The following is a 12,487-nucleotide window of genomic DNA, read 5'->3' as shown; positions in this document are numbered from 1 at the left end:
AATCTATCAAAAGCCTTTGCTTTTATATATCTAAGTATTACTTGTATCCTTCTCCTCTGTCCATGGAAGCAGTCACCTTATTGTAATAAGTAAGTAGATTACTAAAACATGACCTCCCTTTAGCAAATCCATGCTGTCCATCAAAGATAATACCATTGTTGTCAACCCAATTCTGGATCCTAGTTCTCACAAGCTTCTCCAACAACTTAACTACAACACCTGACACACAAATAGGCCTATAATTTGATGCTTGAGTTCTATCACCTCCTTTATGAATGAGGTGATGGAACATTTGCTATCTTTTATGATGTACCTCTGACATAGGGAATAGAAATGGTAATGTTATGTTGCTGTGTATTAGAGGAAGGAGAAGTAATGCGGCTATGTAGTATTTTATCCATTTTGTAGGAATTGCAGCCATTCACCAAGAAAGTATGGCATAGATATTTGAGTTTTGTGGTCAGAACTGTGTCATTAGAACAAATGGCTCTGGCTCTGTGTGTAAGTGTTTTTAAAATATCATACTGTTGGACTGGATGAAGATGTGATTGTTTATGTAAATATCTTCCTTTGTGTGTTGTCTTTCTATAAATGGAAAAAAATAGTAATCCATCTGAAAGGTGGGCGACTAACGTGTCAAGGAAGGTAAACAGTTATTAGATTTTTTTTCTACTGGGAAGTGGATTTGGAGTGTTGACTGTTTCGGTAGGGGACAAACACATCCAAAATGTCTTGTCCATGGGACCAAATGGAAAACACATCATCAACATAGCGTAACCACACTAGGGGCTTGTATGTAGCTGTGGTAAGTACTATTCAGACATAATGATTAGTTTTAATGTAACCTCTTTATTTATCAATGTACCACTAATAGACACTCTTGATTTGATCAAATCTAATACCCCCCCCGAAATATTTGAATTATTCTAATTCACTATGTATGCAAGTTATTTTACATAGGGAGGAAAAATCTACAAACAGATTAATGAACAAATATGGTTGCATTAATTTGCCAAAGATTTGGGAGACTTATCTTAGAGCAACTCCCACATAGCTGTAATTATTATTTTTTTTAACAATATTAGAGGGTCCCAAAATAGGACTTTAGATCTTTTGTCCATTACAATTGTATTGCTTCACTTACTCACTGTCACACATACATGCTGTGTTGTGCTCTGATGATGCTGATTCAAAATTCAGTGAAATATAAGCAAGTTAATAAAACATCTTTTTATAATTTTCTTTTTGGCTTTGGACCTCTTGTTTTTTTCTGTTTTCAGTTTGGCTGATTTCTTGCCATTTCTGCAGATTTTCAATCTTGTGCTTTGCCCTGTGAAGAACAAGCAAGTGCTTAATTTCTTTATTCAGGTCTTCTACATTCTCCTGAACTTCTGGCACTGCACTTTCATCACCGATATTTATATTTTCCAGTCATGTATGAATTCTCTCTACTCTACTATTACATCATTTGTTCTCTCTGTTTTCAAAGCATTTATTACACACACACACTTTCATCACTTTTGCTCTCCTTCCACAAATCTTTCTACTTTCACGAGTACATCTCACAAATTTTACACTGCAGAAAAATCAAGCAAATTTAGCTTGCACAACGAAGACATCTTAGCCACTATTGTTCCACCATGCATAGGTGCCATACCAACAATATATCTAACTAGGGGGTCTCTGCCCCCCCTGACGCCTATGGCTCCCCTTGAGTTCCGGACGGGTAGATAGGTTCTCCTTGAATTTTGAAGACTCGAGAGGGGGTGTCCCCCCCCAGTTCCGGACTGGTAGGCCGGTTCTCCTCGAATTCTGATGACTCAAATTTTGAAAACTCAAAAGGGGAGTGGGATTCCGCTCCTCTGGCGCCTACAAAGACCGGTAGGCCAGTTCTCCTTGAATTCTGAAGACTCAAAAGGGTCCCCCCCCGAGTTCCCGAATGGTAGGCCGGTTCTCTTTGAATTCATATGACTCGAATTTTGAAGACTGAAAACTGGTGCATATGGTGCCTGCCCAACCCCCTGAGGTCCAGACTGGTAGGCCTGTTCTCCTTGAATTCTGATGTCTCGAATTTTGAAGACTCGACACTCAGGTTAGCCTTGAGTTTCAAAATGTTTCAAATAACTTGACAAAAAACATGACACAAAAACGTTACAAAAAAAGGGTTATCATTTTATATTATAGAGTAGATTTAAGGAATAACATTTTACTTATGCCTCAATAACTCAGTCTGTCTCGCACACTTATAAAACAATAAATTCACTCAGTATTATTAGCAAAAATTTTAAAAAAATTTCTTATCTTTCTGTAGTGTTACATATCAACGACTTTCTCCCCAAAATATCCTCGAACCTGATATGGTCTTTAGTTGGAAGTTTAGTGGTAATAATCACAATACCAAAAGAACAAAGTAAATAAGATATTCATATATTTGGCTGTTAGTATTTGACTAGATTACTGGTCAGCATCTTTGAAGGTTAGACAGTTTTTCATAGTGCACATGAATTAACAATCCAATACTACAAATTGAAGGAGGAGGATGAGAAGTTAATTTGATAAGTTTGGAGGCTGAATGATATATATAGATGTTGACCAGCAGTTGAATACATGAATAGAGGAAAGTAGTTAGTTCATAGAACAGCATCCATGAGAATACCTATATTAAAGACTTAATGTAGAAACAGAGCTTTAGAGAAAGCAGTTGGAGTAAGTCACTAACAGAGTAGTTATATATTAAGGAAATTGCTCTCTTCTGGTCAAGCATTCTGAGGGAAGTTTTTGGTGTGCCCATCCCATATGTGAGAACAGTATTCAAATTCTTGTCAGATTTGGAATTTATAAAATATTACAGGAATTGAGAAGAAGAGAAGTAATGTTTAGAACAGAAAAGAATACCAAGCTTTTTTTGGATCTGAAGCACCAATAGATGTGATGTGTTTATGCCAGGATAGGCTAGATGTGAAAGTCAGAACTTTCACATCTAGTGAAATAATAGAAAATTAATCTTGGTTGGTGAGTGGAAAGTTATCAGAAGTGAGAGAGAGTAAATTATGGGCTTTCTTACATGAAATAAGACAAGATTGTGTTTTGGTATCACTAAGTTATTTTTACACCAGCTCTCCACTATTGCCAATCCCAAGCCCAAATGAGAAAGGAGAAGGATTGTACTACTTGTGGCTAGCAACTAAAATATATTAAAAAATTACTGTAATATGACACTGGAATAGTAGTTGGCAGACTAAGAATAAACAACTTACATTTTGCAGATATCGATCTTCTGGCAGAAAGTGAAGAATTACAAGAGATAACCAACCGCATTTTTGGAACATTAAAAAAATATGGATTATACATAAACCTGCAAAAAACAAAAACAATGATAACCTCAAAATCAGGCATTGAATCCTTAAAGATACAAAATGAGAATGTAATGTACTTCCTAGACAAGTTCACTTATCTAGGAAGCACGTTGAGTCAAGATGGTCGCTCCAAAAGCGACATTAAATACTGAATTGCTAAGGCAACCCTGGACTTTATTGAGGGAAGATGAGAAGAGACTCCTGTCTTTTGAAATGAAAACTTACGGAAGACTCTTGAGAATTCCCTATACTGCTCACGAAACCAATGAAAATGTTCGGAAACTGATTAATTGAATAGACGGGGGAAAAAAGGGAAAATATTCTGAAAGACAGATGAAATGGTTCAGACATGTGGAGAGGGCTAATGGCATTTCAAATAAACACTGGAAGGAATCATTCTGGGATCAAGGGTTAGGGGCCGACCTCAATTAAAATGGACTGACAACATCAAAAAATGTACAAATTCCTCCCTTTCTCAACTGACATCAAGAACAAGAGACCGAGATGATTGGAGGAGGATAACAAAGAACATCATCTACCAGCCATGAATGACCCAACGGTCCATTTAGGACTATGGGAGAGAAGAAGAAGAAGAAGATTTATATAGATACATTTTTAAATCAATATACAGTGGTGCTTCGCAATTCGACAGTTGAATTTTGCAGGCCGGCGCATGTGCGTGCATGGAATTGTGTGATGTCATTTGTTATTTGTCATTTCTTGTTGGGTTGCGTTGGTGTCTTAACATGGACAACTCCATCTACAGCTGTTAGATGGAGTTGTCCTCCTTCGATTGATAGCATTTATTGTCATGCATTTGCAATCTAAGTATTGTTCCTATTGTGTTCATCTCTTTTCAGTTCTATTGACAATGGCTAGGAAACCTAGCTGAAAATTCTACAAATATAAAATAATTTTTTCTTAATGTAAGTGTAATTCCGTTATTTTATGATTATGCCATCTGCTTCTGATTCAATGTTTAAATCTATTGTTTTAGCTTAATATTTATATATCTATTTTCATGAAATGGTTAAAGTATGGTCCATTTGAATTTTTCAGGGCATTTGGTTAAGGTACTCCAATGAGCTCACTCTTAGTCTGAGGCAGTGGATAGGTAGTTGGTGAAGTGAGTGGTAGATTTACTAGCTTGAGAGGCATTCCAGATGGTATATGGTAGTGAAGTGCCAAAAAGTTTAGTGTCCATTTTGTTTAATTATATATTGATAAGCAGATGAACTGAGTGATGAATGTATTTATCCACATAATACGAAGAATTGAAGTGTGATGATCAGGGCCAATTATATCGTAACCAGGATGAAACACCCTAATAAAGAGATCATTAAATAGCTCAACTATGTCATCTGTCTTGATCACTCGATTACCATCTCCATCCATCCACAATTATTTATCTCATATTGACCACTTAATAGAAAAGCTCCTTGGATTGTAGTGCTAGTCTCTGCTCATATTTCAATCTCGCTCTCCTTATTATACCAGTCACATTCCTAGCCTGAACCTTATATTTCCCATGCAGCAGGTCCATTTTTCATCTGCAATTCCTGTTTCATTTCCTTAGTCATTCATTTCTCTTCATATTGCTTTATTCTCTTCCTTCCAGATATGTAATTTGCTATTGCTGTTAATAATTTTTTCTTAACTATCTTCTACTTGCTAATGATCATTACTTACCTCTCTCCTCTTTCAAATTCTTTAATCCATTGTACTGCTCTAAGATAGTTTCTGAGTCTATTACAGTTGCCTGCATTATAATTCCACACAAATTCTTTTCCTTCCATCTTGATAATACTTCTGCATGCCTTTTCATTCTGCATGGTCACTGTTGACAAGAATGACATCTCAATCACTGTCAGATCTTCTGATGTTATATAAGAACTCTTATATACTTATGAATGTGTAATATAATATAATAGAACTCTTATATGCTTATGATGTATATATATATATATACTAGAGGGGGGACCACCTATGGTCCCCCCCCCCGAGTTCCGGGCTGGTAAGACAAAAAACGTGACATAAAAACGTTTCAAATTTCGGCTTAACTTTTTATATATATAGAGTAGATATAAGATCTCTTATATAAAAATTCTTAATTCTCATGTTCCTTTCACCACATGCTGCCTAAGGCAGCTGTCCGTCAAGAAGTCAAAAATTTAGTTCGCTTATTACTCTATCCGCTTCTTCCCCTGTATAGTTAAGGCCCCAGACTTCATAATGATCATTTGCTTAAACAATTCCCTGGCCTATGGAAACATTCCACTAAATATCTTGTCCTGTCCACTTCTACCTCACACAAATATATTCTCAAAGCCATTAGTGTCATTTCCCCTCTGATTCTCAAACCTGAGAGGGCACAATTCATCTCTTATAAAGGTATAATATATGTAATTAAATGCCATGCTGGCTGGGTTAAAAAAAAAAAAAAAAAGAAGGTAAGCTTATAAAGAGCTGCAATTAACAGACATAATATATACTAGCCCCACAACTTTAGTTGCTTCAGCTATAATTACTAAGCAACCCAACAACCTAATCATGGAAAGCAAAATGGAAATGAGATGGAATTATATTGCATTACATTAGCCAGGCATCAAGCAACACATGTCGCCACTATGCACAGTCCTCTGTGACTGTCCGCCACGTTCTGGTCTCCTGATCTGCCCATCTCTTTCTCGGTCTCCCTGGTGGCCTCCCTGATCGGGGTTGGGCCTCCCACGCTTGTCTCACAGTCCTTTCGGGGCCCATACGGTATAGGTGCCCCAGCCACTGAAGACACCGGGCTCGCACCTCCATCAAGACGTCTGCCGAGTTGTATAAAGCGTGTATGGCAGCATTGGACCACCTCCTCCAGACTCCGTCTGCCATGACCCCTCCATAGATACGTCGTAGCATCTTGTTCTCGAATACTCTCAGGTGATCGGCTTGTCTTGCCATGAGAGTCCACGCTTCAGCACCATAGAGGAGAACAGGCCTGATCAAAGTCTTGTATAGTCCCACCTTTGTAGTCCAAGGCAGCAAGCACAAGGCGAAAAGGGGATGCATCTGATAATAGGCCACATTCGCAGCATTTACCCGACTCTGGACATCAGCCTCAACTTTGTTGTGTTCAGTCACTCAAGAACCCAAGTACCTAAATACCTTCACCCTCTCAAACTGTGCAGCTCCCTCTAGATCTTGAGCAGCATGGCGACTCATAAAAAGGTATTTTGTCTTCTCGGCATTTATTTTCAGGCCAACTTCTTCTGCAGCTTCTTCAATAGCAGTAACCAATGCCACCACATCGTCCTGTTGATGCGCCATAACGTTCAGGTCATCAGCGTAGCCAAGAATCCTAACTTGCACCCCCATGTCGACTCCACCTGCCACTTGCTGTGTGTTTCTAATTACTTTTTCCAACACTAGATTGAAGAGAATCGGAGAAAGCCCATCACCCTGCTTCACACCAGTCTGTACTTGAAACGGGTCCGAAAGGTCATCTTCTACTTTCACTCTTGCTCTTGAACCAGCTACGCACACCTGCGCCATTTCTTGGAGTTTTCGAGGAATTCCCAGCTCTTCTAACACCTGCCATATTTTTGGGCATATCATCAAGTCATAGGCTTTAGAAAAGTCTATGAAAATATTGTGAACTTCCCGGTTATATTCCCAGCACTTTTCAAAAACTTGGTGTAGCGTGAAGAGTTGGTCTATTGTAGAACGGTTCCTCCTGAAGCCCGTCTGGTAGTCACTAAGGCAGTCTTCTGCATATGGTGTGAGGCGCATTAGCATGATGTTAGACAGCACCTTGTAGCCAGTCAACAGCAGTGAGATGCCCCTGTTGCCGCATTGAGTCTTATCTCCTTTCTTATATACTGGGGTGATCAGCGACTCCTTCCACTCATCTGGCAGCCGTTCTTCTCGCCAGATCATCAAGATGAGCCGGTGAAGCTGCTCCAGCAGGACGTCCCCACCATTCTACAGGAGCTCCACCGGTATGCAGTCCACTCCTGGAGCCTTATTATTTTTCAGCATGCGGATAGCACGAGTAATCTCACTAAATGTCGGCTCTTCAATACATGGTTCAACAGTTTCATAAGGAGTATAATCCTCCGATATTGACGTTCCAGCATTGACATTCAGCAAGTTCGCAAAATATCTATGCCACCGAGCGAGAGCATCTTTTGAGTTTGTTAATAGATTTCCACTCTTGCAAGTTCGCAAAATATCTATGCCACCGAGCGAGAGCATCTTTTGAGTTTGTTAATAGATTTCCACTCTCATCTCTTATGGTTGCCGCTTGTGTCTGGGCACCTCGAATGGCTTTGATCGTCCGGTACATCTCCCGTCCATTATTCGTCACCCTATTTCTCTCTATACAAGCCACTTTCTCATTAAGATATTTCCGCTTTTCCCTGCGTAGACATGTATTCACTACTCTTCTCACCCTCTCATATGCAGCTTTCTTCCTGCTATCCGCTAGGTAGTTCAATAGTGCTTCCCTTCATTTCGCTACAGCTTTTTCACACTGTCTATTAAACCATGCTTTTCTCCTCGTATTTTTGATGGTGTCCCACATCCCATCCGGATCATCCTCTTCCTCCTGTAACTCCCCAAAACGATTCTGCAACTCTAACTGGAAAGCCCGCTTGCCCTCCGCTGTTTTAAACTTGTCCAGGTCCCATGCCGATCGTATGGTAGGACACGCAGGCTTCGGAACTGCAATTCTATGCCTGAAATCTTAGGCTACCTGATAGTGGTCACTATCTCCATCTGCTCCTCTGAAACTTCTCACATCCTAGATGGAACTGTGGTGACGTCGATACACTAGTACATGGTCTATTTGGTTAGCTGTTCTACCATCTGGCGATCTCCAGGTTTGTTTGTGGATGTCTTTATGCACAAACATAGTGCTCTTTACAAAGCATCCCGTAGCGGCGGCAAAACTCGCAAGTCGGATCCCGTTATCATTACACTCCTCATGTAGGCTCTCACTACCCACGAAAGGGGTGCCACACACGCTCACTCCCCAGCTTTACGTTGAAATCTCCCACCACTAGCTTGACATCATAGGACGGTAGATCATTACAAGTATGCTCAAGCACTTCGTAGAAACAATCTTTAGCTTCCTCCGAGCTCTCTTCAGTAGGCGCATAACAGTTCACAATAGACACATTTTGAAAACGTCCCTTAACTCTAATAGTACACAGCCGATTGTTCACAGGTTTAAAATATTACACAAAAAGTTATCACTAACTAAAAACGCAGTTTCGAGGACTCTTCGTCCTCTGTCATCACCACTATAGTATAGCATGTACCCCTGATTGCAGGTCAAGCCTTGTCTTGGCCAATGCGCTTCTTATACAGCACAAAGTCCAATTTTATACTGTCGTAAGACATTTGTTACATTAAAAAGAGCTCCTTCTTTCACCAAACTACGTATATTCCAGGTCCCAAAACGATTAATAATCATAGTCGCAAAGGCGTCCGAAATTCCGAGGCTTCTGTGGTGTTTGTTTCGTAACCAATAGGGTTTTTACAGGAGGGGTGGTTGGCCCTTGCTAACCCTCCCCTTATATTAGGATTCCTTAACTAAATTGAGCAGCATAGTATAGTACTAGTGACAGAAATTCTTAAGCAATTGCATACAACAAAGTACTATAATAAGCTTCTACTCAAATTAGGCTTAGTTGCTTGCACATTCTCTACCACTACAGTTTCATAAAGTATACTCACTAAAAACCAATAGACAATTTACACAAACCTATATGCAATGTGCTCAACCTAAACATCATAATTTTAAAAGAAATACTCCTCAACAAAAATATTTCACTAAAACGCGTAAACAACTTTATACAGCTAAATCAACCACCAGCCACACGTCACAGATGGAATTAGCATGTGTAATTCTGCTGTAGACACAAATGATGTTATAAAACATCTACTAAAGCAGGTGAAATAATTCTAAATAGGAAGTATAAGATGATTTATTCAGACAGTGATTAATAAAAGGAGTAGCTATAATACTAATGAAACGATAAACTTTTGAGCGAAAAGAAATTTTCAAGTTGAGTGACAAGGAGAAATTGGAAAAAGTGACTTATTTGTGCCTGTAGTCTCACTGAAAATGCATACTGAAGAAGTAGAGGAATTCTTTCTCCTTGAGACTTAAATAAATTGCAAACCTACAAAAAACAATTATGGTGAACAAACCTCCATAGAGTTCACGAAGCCATTGTTTGAGGTCTCACTCAACTGACAGTGTATCTCTCACATTGATCCTTAAACTCACTCAAACTCTTAACGTTCATGACACACACTCCAGCATTACATTCCACTCTTTATCAGATCTACATGTAAAAAAAAAAAAAAACCTACTTAATAATAATAATAATAAGCTAATGCCTATTATTCCCTTATAAGGAGTGGGCAAGATCTTTTAACCCTATCTAGCTTTTGGAGACTGAGTGGGTAATCCAATCTCCACTGGTAGCCAATCAGAGATGGCTGGCCCATGCCTGTCACTAATTATAGGCGGCCACCGATGAAGAGGCTGGCAAACAAGTGCTGCCCTCTCTTGGTACCCAACCCTAACACAATGTGTTAATGTCTGAAATAATCTTGGTTCAACAGTTGATTTTCTTGAGTTTACGGGACGAAAAACCCGAGTTGAGTTTCTGGGAGAAAAACTCACCTGCCCTTGTCAGAGATCGACTAAATTGGGAACCGGTCGAAGAAAGGCATAGAAAAAGTTTCTCTAGTCAGTGACTAGACTTGAACTATAAGTCTATCTTCAGGCAGCCTAGCACAGAGGATGCAAGCAGCACTTCCACTGAGCAACACAGGCCTAGAAAGTACTTGATGTTTTTTTTTTTGATAGAAAGACAGCCTTTTGAAAATGAAGAAAACCACTTTTTTTTTCAGTACATTTGGTACATCTACCTATCAAGATTTTTTTAGGATATGAGTGGTGGCAATGTGACAATAGCAAATGAGAGAATAAAAAAATAAATGAATGGATGCTTAAAAATAAAAGAAATTAACATTTATGTACAGATTCATAAATCTTCAAACATCTTATCAGAAAAGCTCTAATCTCTTTTACAATTTGCTATTTCATATAAGCTCCTCTGTAGTGCAATTGGAAGAAAAATGTTACATTGTGTCCTTTGATTGGGAGAGAATTGGATTTAATTCTCATCGTGGTGAAAGGGATCTTTATGTCGGCAAAGAAATTGAAGTGAGTTAGCCAGTCTCATACAGAGGAAGTAAGGTTTTCCCTCTCCTGGAAACTCGGGTTTATCATCTTGCATACAGGCAAATTGGCCATGAGAACACATGCAATATTGGTATTGCATGTGTATTTTTTGCAACAGTATTTTTTGGCTGTAACAGCCAAAAAATACTGTTGTTAGTGATGAGTGATATATGTTGTCATGTTGATAGTAGTAGTGTTGTAGTTAGAGGATTAAGTAGGGGGATATGGTGAGTTGTGTGTAGTGGAGTAATGTGCTCTCCCACGATGAGCACTTGAACTCCCTGGAGGGTCACATAATAATAACAGTTTTCAGAACAAAATAGCGTTTTGATAACTAAAGTGATAAAATAATATAATAATTGAGAGTTATTTTAGATTTTTAAAATTAGATATGGTAATAATGAGTAGTAAGGGTGGGTGGGTGCAAACTAGATTTTTTTGCTTGGAGAGCAGTGATTGAGTGGAATGGATTGCTAGAATTAGTTGTAACTGCCCTGACAATGAATGAGTTTAAGGAAAGGTATGACAGGTATTGTGTGGTCAAAAGTTACTGCGGGTCTCCAGCAATGAGTATTCTGATTCCATGAAGATATACTAAAAATAATAAATACCCATATAATAATTTACCATAGAAAAGGGTAGGATGCAAACTAGAATTTTCCCATTAAAATTCTCATGTTCAAATAGTGGCAGTACAGGGAAGTGTGAACATGAGTTCCTGAGACTCATCAAACCCCATATTGAGACCTTTTCAAGTTAGCTGTCTTTTGGTGTGAAGTTCTGTTTGCATTCAAAATGTTTTGTTGCTCTTTTTGCTAAAGAAAGGTATCATAATCTTGTTTATTCTAGATCATCTCAATTAATAACTATTATTTTTCAGGAAATAACAACATAGACTAAAATATTAATTATAATAACTTTAATTAATATTTTCCTATATTTCAGCAATGTTTACATTGCCATCATCGGTGATCACAAAAAACAATGATATGTGCACGCAGGCACTAACATTGAGCAAATTAGGCTGAAAAAGGCTAGCTACCAAGTTGGACTTAGAGTCTTAAATGATGCCCCCTAGTGGGCTAGATTGGGTAGTCTTGACCATTGGGATGAAGATCTGTCGATGAGTACTTCCGAAATTTGGGACAGTCTCATGCACCCAAATTTGTTGAAGTTTGAAAAGTTTCTCAGGGTTGAAATTTCAGATAAGTTTTTGGAATAATTAATTGTAAACGAGTGTGTATTTATGAGTAAGAGTTGCTGTAAAAGTTGCACACTTGCAGTGTTTTTAGTGTGTTGGCTAGTATGTTTACAGAATCGTTAAACTTAGAGCTTAGTATAATAACCAGAAAAGGAAAGATGGCGGCAGCTTTGTCTTGCAGGAATTTAATTTTGATTTCAGTTGTTTTGTGAAATGTCAGGTGTGCTATATGAATTTGTTCGATTATGTAGATAAATTATGGATATTTAAGGCAGATGGAAGGAAGATGTGTACAAAGTGTGAGCTGAATGAGTGGTAATGTGTTATTAACTGAAAGTGTTAGTAGCGAGAATACCACAAGGAGGATGAGTGCTCGTCTGATAGTAAAGAAAGATGGTGGAAAAGAGCAGTGAAAAAGGGTAAAAAAGTTTGGAAAAAGCAAATAAGCAATCTGATAAACTTAACAATTGATGGTAAGAAATACAAAAGCGATACAAATGTAGCAGAAGTTAAAAAGCAGAGTGCAATTAAAGGTTAGGTGGCGAGCAGCATTGACTGCGAACAAGCGTGTATAGCTGGCAACAAAATGGAGAGAGAGTGAATGAGAGCAAAAATGTGACATAAAATTTGAAAGTTGAGTTGGTTAAGATGAGGCAATTGATGAAATGGATGTGGAGTGAA

Source organism: Typopeltis vanoorti, chromosome 15 (genome assembly GCF_054136105.1).
Source record: "Typopeltis vanoorti isolate ZY-2024b chromosome 15, IOZ_Tvanoo_1.0, whole genome shotgun sequence".
Lineage (NCBI taxonomy): Eukaryota > Metazoa > Arthropoda > Arachnida > Uropygi > Thelyphonidae > Typopeltis > Typopeltis vanoorti.
This window is presented reverse-complemented; position numbering follows the sequence as displayed.